The following is a 12,695-nucleotide window of genomic DNA, read 5'->3' on the forward strand; positions in this document are numbered from 1 at the left end:
CGTACCGCAGGCAACTTTTATCGGCGATTTTCATGTACTGCGAGTGAGCCCCTCGGCCAAAACGCGTACCGCTGCTAAGGTTTCTCGGCCAAAATCTTGAAGGCAAGGGGGTACAGGTTCAAGGAGAACAAGGCAAGGTTTGACCTGATTAATGAAGCTCATTTGTGTAAGATCGGTTTCTTTCAAGGACGAGTTGGAGCCAAGCTGGTTTAGAACTTCAAGTCCTTCATTGATGAGCCAGTCCAAACTCTCCTGCCCAATCCATCCATCACCACAGTCCAAGTAAAGAGGAACATTCACTTCTACTTGCTGAAGGAAGAGCTGTACAATGTCCAAACTGATCCACCAATCCTCAAGTACAAGAAAGCTTGCAGAGAAGAAGCTTCCAAGGAAAGGAAAGCAACCGCTGAAGATGCTACCACAAGTGCTGCTGGTGCTGGAGATGATGGTCTGCCTCCACATCAAAAATGTTATGGTGGGAACAGATATTACTCTTATGATTACAACTGGGAGGAGCTTAGCAAAAGATCGGTGTTCTCCAACAATGGTGCAAGTACCAGGATAAAACAATCCACTGTTGGGGTCGGTTTTCACCCTCACTAGTTTAACTGCTCGAAAAAGACTAAGTGTCGGAATCGGGTTTCGAAAAGTTCAAGGCCACGATTTTGGTGGGAGGAATCGAACCAAAGAAGCAATTAAACCGAGCCGGTCCCGATTCGATCTTGGGCCGAGCCGAACCAAAAGCTGGTTCGGTTGAATCGAGCCAGAGCAGAGGCTCTCGATCCGGCCAAACCAAACCAGAGAGAGCATAGAACCAAACCGAGCCTGGTCAAGTTCGGTCCGAGATCTTCCCGCGTACTTCAGTCGAAGAGCAATCCCGTAAACGAAATGTATTGGGCCGAGCCAAAGGGTAGGAAGCATTGATGGGCCGAGCCGGGTAACCGCGAATATCCAGTAAACGAGCCCAAGAGGAATTTACCCTAAGGATGATCGAAGTCGCCAGCCGCACAAGAGAAAAGGAAAAATTCCGAGAATCTCGGGAGAGAATCTTGGCTAGGCGGTTTGTAGATTTAGTATAAATAGTCTATGTAATTCTCTCATTATAGAACTTTCACGCAATCACAGAAACCCTAAGCAATAAAACTACTTTTCGATCTTTGTTCTTGAGATTTTCACTTAGAAGCGTTAGATCCCTCCTTTTCCTTAACAAATTTTGATTAGAGTTTCGACTCACACAATTTGGCGCCGGCTGTGGGGAGATAAAGCTTTCTTACACCAAAAACTTCGTTGAACCAGATCTGAAAAGATGTCCGAAGACGAACGGAGAGACAACCAGAACAACGGCAGAGATCCCACCCGAAGCAAGGAGAATCCTCCTCCGACAGATGCAGGCGCGACAGCCAAACCCTTGGACGAGGTGAAGAAGATGCTCAAAGCAATGATTGAAAAGTTTAACATGCAGGAAAAGCAGAACATCTCTTTCGCGGAGAGACTCGAAGCGGTGATGACGGAGAACAGAGTCAGGATTCGACGCCTTAGAGTGACGGGAACTTCCGGAGATGTCCTGCAAAGGTTCAGCCTGCGACCAACCATCCTCGAGTTCACGACTCCCGCAAACAGCCTCGGAGGGATGCAGAAAAATCTGTCCGCCTTGGTGACACCCGCGGTGAAGAAGTCCACACCGACCAAACCACCTCTGCTAGCTCGGAGAGGAAGAATGAACAGCAAAAAACATGCCAAGCAGAACGATGGTGAGGCCGTAGAAGATATTGGTAAGGAGACGATCACTGTCGATGACGAAGACAACCAGGAAGAGGAACTCGTCATTCAACCGAGCCGAGCTTCAGGACGTATTATCCGAGCCGAACTCGAAGAAGCATTGGAAAGAGCAAGGGTGAACGAAGAAGATGACGTCGCGCTCCGAAATCAAAACCTGACGGAAGAAGAGGAAAACTTATTTTGGGTCGAGCAAATAAAACAAGATAGCTCGGCGCAAAAAGGGAATCAACGCGGTAGTGCACGTCGAGCTGCTCTAAATGGTGGCAGTATCGAGGACGAAGTTGACGAGCTGCGAAAGAACAACCAGACGAAGGAGATGAACGAGCTCCGAGCCACTATAGCTCGGACAGCCGCCGAGATGAAGGCAGTCAGATCACAAGTCCATCATGCAATCAGTTCGGCACCGGAGATAGATCAAATGTTGGAAGAAACGCAGTGCACACCATTCACGGCGCGAATCACTGCAGCTCGGATTCCTGAACCAGGAAAGATAAGAATCCCCTTTTACGAAGGGACAACCGACCCGAAGGCACACATCACAGCTTTTCGGATCGGAATGGGACGAGCCTTCTTGAGAAACGCCCCCAATATCAGCGCAGATGAAAGAGATGCCGGTTTCTGTCTCCTCTTTGTCGAACACCTGAAGGGCACAGCATTGGAGTGGTTCTCGAGGCTCGAGCGTAACTCCATTAAAAACTTTCAGCAGTTGTCTGCCGTTTTTCTGAGACAGTACTCAATGTTCATGGATCGAGGATCCTCCAATGCCGATTTATGGACTTTGTCTCAAGGACCAAACAAGCCATTGAGAGCTTACATGGCTCGGTTCAAAGCGGTGGTGTCAAAGGTGGAAGGAGTGAGCGATAAGGCAGCCCTGGAAGCCCTGAAAAGATCACTATGGTATAAGTCCGAGTTCCGAAGAGAAACGGCGTTGAACACGCCACTCACGATCCAAGATGCCCTACATCGCTCTGCCGACTTTGTCATGAATGAAGAAGAGATGAAGAACCTAGACGAGCAGTACGAGTCGACAAAAGCGGCGATCCAAAATTCTCTGATGACGCGTCAAAGAACCGTGAGGAATAATGACTATGTGCACCACGAAGGGCCGAGGTTACAAGGAGCCCACAATTATCAAGTGGGAGCAGGGCGAGGCAAAGGACTATGGAATATTTGGACTCGGAACCCCCGAACTTATGATGAAAAGGCATTCTGCGAACACCACCAATGCTACGGGCACTCAACGGCAAATTGTCGGTTCTTGGCAGCCAGACTCGCCGAAAAACGAGCAGCAGGAGAGCACGAAGAAACCAAAGCTGCCAAGGAGCCCGAGGACGAGAAGCGAGAAGGTGACGAAGTTAATCCCCCGAACCGAGAGCAAGGGAACCGAGGCGAAGCCCAAAAGCGAGGAAGGAGGAATAATGAGGATCCGCGAGATGGCCCCAGAAGAAGGATCAATATGATAATGGGAGGATCACAATACTGTCTCGACACCGTATCGTCAATTAAAGCTTTCTAGAGGAGAGCCGATGCAAGTGTTAACTGGGCGGAGCCCCCAAGTTATCCTGCTACCACAATTTCGTTTTCGGAAGACGAAACTGTGGGAATCGATGCACCACATAGTGAGCCCCTCGTAATCGAGCTTACTATGAGAGATCACGATGTCGCCAGAATCCTAATCGATACGGGAAGCTCGGTAGACGTCATCTTCCGCGAAACCCTTAGAAGGATGGAAATCGATTTGTCCAAAGTAACCGCTATCCCGAAGCCACTAACAGGATTCTCAGGGGAAACAACGATGACGATCCGGACGATCAGGCTTCCCGTGCAAGCAGGAGGAGTAACAAAAGTCGTGGAGTTTTCCATAGATGACCATCCGGCGATTTACAATGTGATCATGGGAACGCTGTGGTTGAACTCGATGTGAGCCGTTCCATCAACCTACCATTTATGCGTCAAGTTCCCCACTCCTGGCGGAATCAAGACGATATCGGGAAACCAAAAAGAGTCGCGCATGTGCTTCATGGCGAGCATAAGATGAGGAAGCCCGTAGTAGACTCGGTTGCAGACAAAAACATGAAAAAGATAAAGACGAACCGAGAACCTGCGAACGTGCTCGCCAAGCTCTTATAGCAATTACGGATCGGTGAGGCGCGTGAGGAGAAGAGCGCACCGAGCTATGATCCAGTGATCTCAGTATGCATAGATGAACTACATCCAGAGCGGTGTGTAGAAATCGGAGCAACACTCGACGAGGCGATTAAAGCAGAGCTCGTCGCTTTCTTAAAACAGAATGTTAGGACATTTGCATGGAGCGCGGAAGACATGCCAGGAATCAGCATCGATGTAGCATGCCATGACCTCAACGTGGACCCGACGTTCAAACCGGTAAAGCAGAAAACAAGAAAGCTAGGTCCCGACCGAACCAAGGCAGTAAATGACGAAGTAGAGCGACTCCTAAAGGTGGGTTCGCTTTCCGAGGCCAAATACCCAGATTGGCTCGCTAATCCCGTAGTAGTGAAGAAAAAAAATGGTAAATGGCGTGTCTGCGTAGATTTCACCGATCTGAATAAGGCGTGCCCGAAAGACTGTTTTCCGCTACCTCATATCGATCGACTAGTCGAAGCCACGGCGGGGAACAAACTGCTCACATTTATGGATGCTTTTTTCGGGGTACAACCAGATATTCATGAACCCCGACGACAGGGAAAAAATGGCATTCATAACAGATCGGGGAATTTACTGCTACAAGGTGATGCCTTTTGGGCTTAAGAACGCGGGCATGACCTACCAGAGGCTCGTCAACAAAATGTTTGCAGAACAGCTTAACAAAACAATGGAAGTTTATATTGATGACATGTTGGTTAAGTCACTCGAGGAGAAAGATCACGTGAAGCATTTGCAAGACTGTTTCGAGCAGCTGAACCTGCACAACATGAAGCTGAATCCAGCAAAGTGTCGATTTGCGGTGACGTCTGGTGAGTTCATCGGATACCTCGTAACTCATCGAGGAATGGAAGAAAATCCAAAGCAAATCAATGCGCTAATAGAAATGGCGTCTCCAAGAACAAAACGAGAAGTCCAAAGATTGACAGGACGCGTAGCAGCTCTCAACCGCTTTGTTTCCAGGTCGACCGATAAGTGTCTGCCATTTTACGATACCCTTAGGGGCAATAAGAAATTTGAATGGGACGAACGGTGTGAAAAAGCATTCCAAGACCTGAAAGTCTACCTGGCGAATCCGCCGGTCCTCGCAAAGCCAGTGGAACGAGAACCACTGTTCCTGTATATCGCCATGTCATCAACTGCAGTAAGTGGAGTACTGGTCAGGGAAGAGCGGGGAGAGCAGAAACCCGTCTTTTACGTAAGCCGCAGTTTAACCGAGGCAGAGACGCGTTATCGGCAAATGGAGGTCACCCTAGCTGTTGTAATGTCGGCTCGGAAACTGAGACCATACTTTCAGTCGCACTCGATTGTAGTCCTCGCTACTCTACCACTACGAAGTATCCTGCATAGCCCAAGCCAATCCAGAAGGTTAGCGAAATGGGCGGTGGAGCTGAGCGAATACAACACCGAGTACAGGAACAGATCATGCGCGAAGTCTCAAGTGTTAGCCGATTTCTTAATCGAACTTCCGACTGAAGGAGTAGAAGAGCCAACTCCCGAGTCCACTTGGATATTGCACGTTGATGGTTCGTCATCAAAACAGGGCTCCGGGATAGGGATACGACTAACGTCACCAACTGGCGAGATCATCGAACAGTCATTTCGTCTCACGTTTCATGCATCCAACAATGAGGCGGAATACGAGGCATTGATCGCTGGACTTCAGCTCGCGCTCGGGATCCGGATCCAAAAAATCCGCGCCTTCTGCGATTCACAGATCGTCGCGAACCAGTTCAACAGAGAATACAAAGCGAGAGACGGGAGGAGGTAAGCATATCTGAAAGTAGTTCAGGAGTTGACAAAGCAGTTCAAAGAATTTGAACTTACGCGAATACCTCGGGGGGAAAATGCATCCGCCGATGCCCTAGCCGCTCTTGCCTCGACCTCAGATCCAGGATTGAAGAGGGTCATACCAGTGGAGTTTATCGAGAAACCCAGCATCGCCGTCGTAGATGGAGTCAACCTGATCAATAATCCCGAAGAAGAGCAAGAGATCAACGAAGATAACGGCGTAGCCTGGACGAAGATGCTTCCCGAGAAACAACAGAATACGGAAGCGACAGGGAATGGATAGGAGCAATTTGGACATACATCGCAGATGAAGAAGTACCATCGGAAAAATGGGCAGCTCGGAAACTCAAAGCTCAAGCATCTTGTTATATACTCCAGGACGGAAACATCTTCAAATGGCAATTTTCGGGACCATTGCTCACATGTGTCGAAGGAGCCGAAGCAAGGAAGATCATGGAAGAAGTTCACAGTGGCGCATGCGGCAACCATGCAAGCGGAAGATCTTTAGCAATCAAGATAAAGCGACACAGTTACTACTGGCCGACCATGGTGAAAGACTGCGAGAAGTTCTCCGTCAAGTGTGAGAAATGCCAGAGGCACGCCCCAACCATACATCAGCCTACCGAACTGTTATCGTCAATCTCGGCTCCTTACCCGTTTATGAGGTGGTCAATGGACATCATCGGACCTTTGCACAAGTCTAAACAGAAACGATTCTTATTGGTTCTGACCGATTATTTTTTAAAGTGGGTCGAAGCCGATTCGTATGCGAGTATCAAAGATGCCCAAGTTGAACATTTCATTTGGAAGAATATCATCTGTCGACATGGGCTCCCTTACGAGATTGTTACAGACACTGGATCCCAATTCATCTTGGCTTGGTTTAAAGCTTTTTGCGATAAATGGAAAATACGATTAGCAAGTCGACACCGAGATATCCGCAAGGAAATGGTCAAGCCGAAGCAGCTAATAAGATGATTCTCGACAGACTGAAGAAACGGCTTGATGCTAAAAAAGGACGCTGGGCGGATGAGTTAGAAGGAGTGTTATTGTCTCACCGAACAACCCCGAGACAAGCTACAGGAGACACCCCGTTTGCTCTGGCTTACGGAGCAGAGTGCGTTATTCCGCCCGAAGTAGATTACCCTGGAATTTGCCGAAGACTTCTACCCGGACAAGAAGGCTTAAATCATCTGATGATGTTAGACGAGCTGGACTTAGTGAATGAACGTCGCGATCAAGCATTGATAAGACTTCAAAACTATCAACAGGCAACAGCAAGGTATTACAACAAGAATGTCCGAAGTCGACGGTTCAAAGAAGACGACTTGGTACTACGGAAGGTGTTTCAGAACACCGCAGAAAGGAACGCAGGAAAGCTGGGGGCAAATTGGGAATGACCTTATAAAATTACCAAGGTAGTTCGACCCGGAGTTTACGAGCTAGAAAACATGGAACGAGCCCCGATCCCGATATCCTGGAATGTGATGCATCTGAAGAAATATTATCATTAGGCAGCATCAACCGACAACCCTGAACTACGAGACGGCTTGATCCCTGAAAAGGCTACATAGGCAGCCTATCTTCGGATGGGTTCAGCTGTCCCCCCTCCTAAAACCGGGGGAGGGGGGTGGGGGAGGAGTGGGTACGTATACGTCATACTTCCATACTTCCCTTTTACATTTACAAGAATCATTTTACGATTTTCTTCGGATTTCTGTGAAATTACCCTTTAAAAAAAAATAGATTTGCCACTCATCTGATTTCTTTCGCAACTTAAGTTAATTTTCTTAAGCATTTTCTTTATAACATTAAACATACATCTCATATCCACATTTCCTTTCTCGTTGCTGGCCACAACAGATAAACTAAAAACAAATTCTCTAAACGAATTCTAACCATTTCTCCTATGTGGACTAGGGTTCAATGACATCCTTCACAGGATAACAGCGCGCTATATAAATTTTCTGATCGATCCCTCAATAGTTTACGGATGAGTAAGCCGATACACATCGCAAATCCTAAATACTTAAACCCGATACACACGGTTATCAACATCTCGGAAGCAACACCGAGCCGTTTTCACAACACTCATTATATACTACGAGTTCTGAGAGTAGAAACTATACGATCGAGAAATCATAAATAAAGACAAGGATCAAGTAATGCAATAAGTCCTAAAACCGATATCATCTGCCGGCAAGGCATAAGTCATTCCGAGCACTTCGGCTCGGCAAAAGAAACAAAACCAACAAAACATAGTTCAAAAGTAGCATAAGCGGATAAAGCCATCCAGGCAATAAAGTCTAAAGCAAAAACAAAGGAAAACAATGCGTGACACCAAGCGCGGAAATCACTCTCTCGGAGACCTGCCAGAACTCCTCCTTTCTTCGACAAGCTCGGCGACTCGCGGTGTCCCGACATTGGAGCCCGTCGGCTCGAACGCACCAACCAACTGTGCAATAGCCTCCACCGATTCATTCACGAGGTTAGCTCCAACCAAATCCTCGGAAACAGGACTCAAGGTTAGCTCGCCTCTAAGGCAAGTAGCGATTCTCTCGAACCCCTCGTCAGCTCCCACCAAGTCGGCACGCCACTGATTCAGCTTCTCTGCTTCGGCGTCAAGAGTTGGAGCGTCGTCCTTCTTAAGGAGCTCGATGAGCTGTAGGTTGCCGTCAATCTTGATATATTCATAAATTGCATCATTTAATGTACATATTCTAGTCCAAATCATGTCTCATTTGCATGCATTTTAGGTCTTTAGGCATTGTTTTAGGACTTAGGAGATTGCATTAGGTCCAAGAGAGTTTTGCATGTTTTGGAGTGTTAAATAGGTGCTTTTGGAGTTTATTTGGAGTGGAGGATGTGATTCAGATGAAGAAATGGAGTTGAAATGATCAAAAATGGTGAAAAGGAGCAATTTTGGGTTTCTCGGCAAAATGATGTACTGATGGCCGAAGATTCTCGGCCAAAATCCTTCCCGCGGGTAGCTTTCTCGGCCAAAAACACGTACCGCGGTCAAGTCTCTCGGCCAAACATCCCGGGTGCAGATACATTTCCGAAATCGCGTCACCGGAAGCTCTTGCCGGCCGATTCAGCTTACCGGGTCTTCAGAAAAGTTGGAGATACTTGAGTCAAGAACCCAGGACAGGTTGAATCAGGGCATTTGGAGTACTGATCTGAAAGATACGGTCACCGGAAGACAGACTTCTCTCGCATCCATTCCGGAGCAATCCGATACCCCTGAATGATCGCCTGTCCGGGGAATCTTCCGGTCCGATTCAGCTGTCGGGTGCTTCATCAAAGTTGGAGAGGATTGGATCACGGTTCCAGAGCAAGTAAAATCATGGAATTCGGACGCGTGAGTAGAAAGTTAAGCTCGTCGGAAGAAACTCCTGTCTCGCTGCCGTTTAGGACCGAGCCGATGAGCTCCGAAGAACGCGAAGGATGGTGCACTTCCAGGCAGATTCAGTTTCCGGGACCTGCATGAGAATCAGAGAAATTTGAGTAATCTTTCAAGAACTTCCAAGATCATTCAATTCAGAGCTATGAGCAGGAAGATACGATCTCCGGAATGGACACATGTCTAGACGCCTCTCTCTGATCGTGTAAATGCACTGCAAAGATGAACCCTCCAGGAAGCCTTCCACTTCCCAAGCACCGAATCTTCCTTCACCAACGTTGGATATTTATGAGTCCTCTGTTCTCAGCAACCGGAATCACTCAATTCGGATAAGTGTCTTAGACGTTACACTCTCCGGAATGCGAAGTGGTCCAAGCTGCTCTGAATGCAGCGAGAAAGCCTTGCGACTTGGTTAACTCGCAGGCCTGAAGACGAATGCCTGGAAATTGATGCTGCGAGTTGAGAAGTGCAGGTAAGCTATCAATGGATGAGGTCTGAGGATCCCGAGCAAGAAAATTGCTAAGTCCACAATACTATGACTTGGGCATGCTACCTGGGAGACACTGGAACCAAGCCGCATGATCACTCGCAATTTACTCCGACTTGAGCCTGCTACCTGGGACTAGGGATGACCAAGTCGCTCATGTACTTTCCCCAGAAACCGCCTTGGTCCTGCGAGTTGAAGAAGAAGAAGATTAAGCCGCACAAAGACTCGCAAAACACTCCTACTTGGGCGTGCGGCTAAGACAAAGCGATTTAAGTCTCACAAGATAAGTTCTTCATCTACTGCGACTTGGGCATGCTACCTGGGAGACACTGGACCAACCCGCAGTAATTCCACTTTACCCACTAAAGCCGGGTCAGGACCCGGTTTGTTCCGGGCTGACCCGGTTCATTAGCACTTAGTATATATAGCTTTTTGGAGAAAAACCCTAGACATGTTATCTTCTCTCTTAGTTTCTCTCTAGTTTTCTTTCCTTTTTAGTGTAAAAACGTTTTTGATTAAGAGATATCTCAAGGATTTAATCAATCTAAATCTGTTTCTTATCATCTCATCATCTCATTTCTACTTCTAATCATGATTAACATCATCTCTTGCAAAAGATTAGATGTGTTCTTCATGATTAGTGAGTAGTCATCTTTTTAAACTTCTAGGTGTGTAGATTAGGGTGCTTAGATGTTTGATTTGTGATGTTTAGGGTTTAGATTCTCATTTTATTTCCTTAGTTAGCTGCTCCTAATGCCAGATTTCCTTGGGAAAGTGAAATCTGGGTTCATAGGCATTTCATGCACCAAAAGTGTTTGATGAAATGCCTGAAAGAGCTAACTTAAGGGTTTATGTTTTAAATGCCATGGGAATGTTTGTTTGAAGCATAAATTACATATTAGAACTGTTTCTTAATGCTCATTAGTTCATATTTCACAAATGAGAATTTGGTTTGAAAGTGGATTAGTGTAGAGATTAATGCCTTCATGAGAGGATTAGTCTAGATTAGAGTTCTAAGTTGAAATGTTTGAGATCATGTGATTGCTTGTTATGTCTTTCTGTATAAGATTCAGTCTTCTTGGTTGAGAGATTGTTTGGTCACTTATTAGGCTTGATGCATTATGCTTGTTGATTGCTTGATTATATCTAATGGTTGTTAGACTTGATTAAGTGATTAGCAAAGGGATTATTGTCATGGGAATGAATTAATCTGATTAAGAAGCCTAGACTAAAGAGTAGCAAGTGTTGCATTATGTTCTTAGCATCATGAATCAATATCTAAAGCACCCTAATCAATGATCACATCTAGAGGTTTATCTTTTATCATTTGCTTAATCATCATCACTTTGTTTTGTTTGCTTGCTTTGTTTAGTTCATTCATAATAGCTTGCTTGTTTCTTGTTTTATGTTTTCTTGTTGCTGGTTTCACCAAACTCAACTTTTATTCAGCTTGACTTAAGAACTTGTCACATAAACTAGTGTCTAGCAAACACACATTTGGATTGATACCCTTTGTACTACAAGTGACATAAGGGATTGATAACCCTTATAAGGCCTTAAAAACCTTACTTATCAATTTGGCGCCGTTGCCAGATTGTGTGGGGATTGTTAGCATTAGTTTCTGATATAGTTTTTGAGATCAAGTTTCTTTTGTTTTACTGATCACCTTTCAAGCTCTTTCTTTGTTTTCAGGTTTATGATCACAAGAAGCCAAGCCTGAAGACAAAGAGAAAGAGCTGTTCACTTGGAGAGGTTAGGAATGAATCAGCAAGTTGGGAATGAGCATCAGGCTCAAGAAGCTGAACACGGTCAAAGAGCTGGTAATGTGATTGGAATTCAGGCTCAACAGGCTCAGGTCCATCAGGGACACGCTCATGGTAACACGAACCAAGACCTACCTCAAGTTCACCAGCCACAGCCCCACCCAAACCCACCCATACGTCATCAGCCTCCACCAGTCTTTGTTGGTGAGAATGACCGAGCTTATGCACACCAGTATGGAGCAGGAATCAGGCCACCTCCTGTCCAGAACAACAACTTTGAGGTGAAGGCCTCTTTGATCAATATGGTTCAGAATCAGAAGTTCCATGGCTTACCTATGGAGGATCCCTTGGAGCATCTGGATCAGTTTGACAGAGTTTGTGATCTCACTAAGATCAATGGGGTATCTAAAGACAGTTTCAAACTGAGATTGTTCCCATTCAGCCTTGGAGATAAGGCACATCAGTGGGAAAAGAACCTCCCAAGAGGATCCATCCACACATGGGAGCAATGCAAGATTGCCTTTCTATCCAAGTTCTTCTCAAGCTCAAGGACTGCAAAGCTAAGGAACCAGATTTACAGCTTCTCTCAACATTCTAATGAGACCTTTGGAGAAGCTTTGGACAGGTTTAGAAGCTACACAAGTAAGTGTCCACATCATGGCTTTTCAGAAGCCTCCCTCCTTAGCACTTTGTATAGAGTAGCTGTTCCTAAGATCAGGATTCAGTTGGACACAGCATCAAATGGAAATTTCTTGGCAAAAGAAATCAATGCAGCTATGGAATTTGTTGAGAACTTAGCCATGAGCCAAGACACTTATGGGGAAGATTATGATAGAAGCTATAGAGGAGAAGATTCTGGTAGACACCAAGGGCTGGAAGAGAAGTTTAAAGTGTTGAATATAAAGCTTGACAAAGCCCTAGCTGCCACTCAAAAGCCTATACACTATGTGAGTGAGGAGAAGAGATGCTTCACAAATATCAATGAAGAGGGTCTCACTCAAGAGGAGTTGCACTTCATTGGGAATCAAAACAAGTTCAATGGTTACAACAACTTCAACAACCACCAGAACTTGTCCTATAGGAGCAACAATGTGGCCGACCCCCAAGACCAAATATACCCTCATCAAAGCTTTGTTCAACAGAATCAGTACCAAGGTAACTCCCAAGGTCAACAGGGTTTTCAGCAACCAGCGGTTCAGAATCAAGGGAATAGCTTCACAAATCAAGTCAGCCTACAGCCAAAGGCTCCACCTCCTGGTTTTGGCCCACCAACTGTTCAACAAAGTCCTGATTTCAATGGTGTTCTCCA

The 12,695-nt window shown here is 46.1% G+C and overlaps 1 non-coding gene across 1 annotated transcript; it reads right to left on the bottom strand.

Annotated features, from left to right (window-relative positions):
- Positions 1-11,943: 11,943 nt before the first annotated feature.
- On the bottom strand, positions 11,944-12,050 carry LOC112087151. Its single transcript, XR_002899919.1, has one exon. It is a non-coding gene; the product is annotated as a small nucleolar RNA R71 (small nucleolar RNA).
- Positions 12,051-12,695: the final 645 nt, after the last annotated feature.

This window comes from Eutrema salsugineum, unplaced genomic scaffold (genome assembly GCF_000478725.1).
Source record: "Eutrema salsugineum unplaced genomic scaffold, Eutsalg1_0 scaffold_9, whole genome shotgun sequence".
NCBI lineage: Eukaryota > Viridiplantae > Streptophyta > Magnoliopsida > Brassicales > Brassicaceae > Eutrema > Eutrema salsugineum.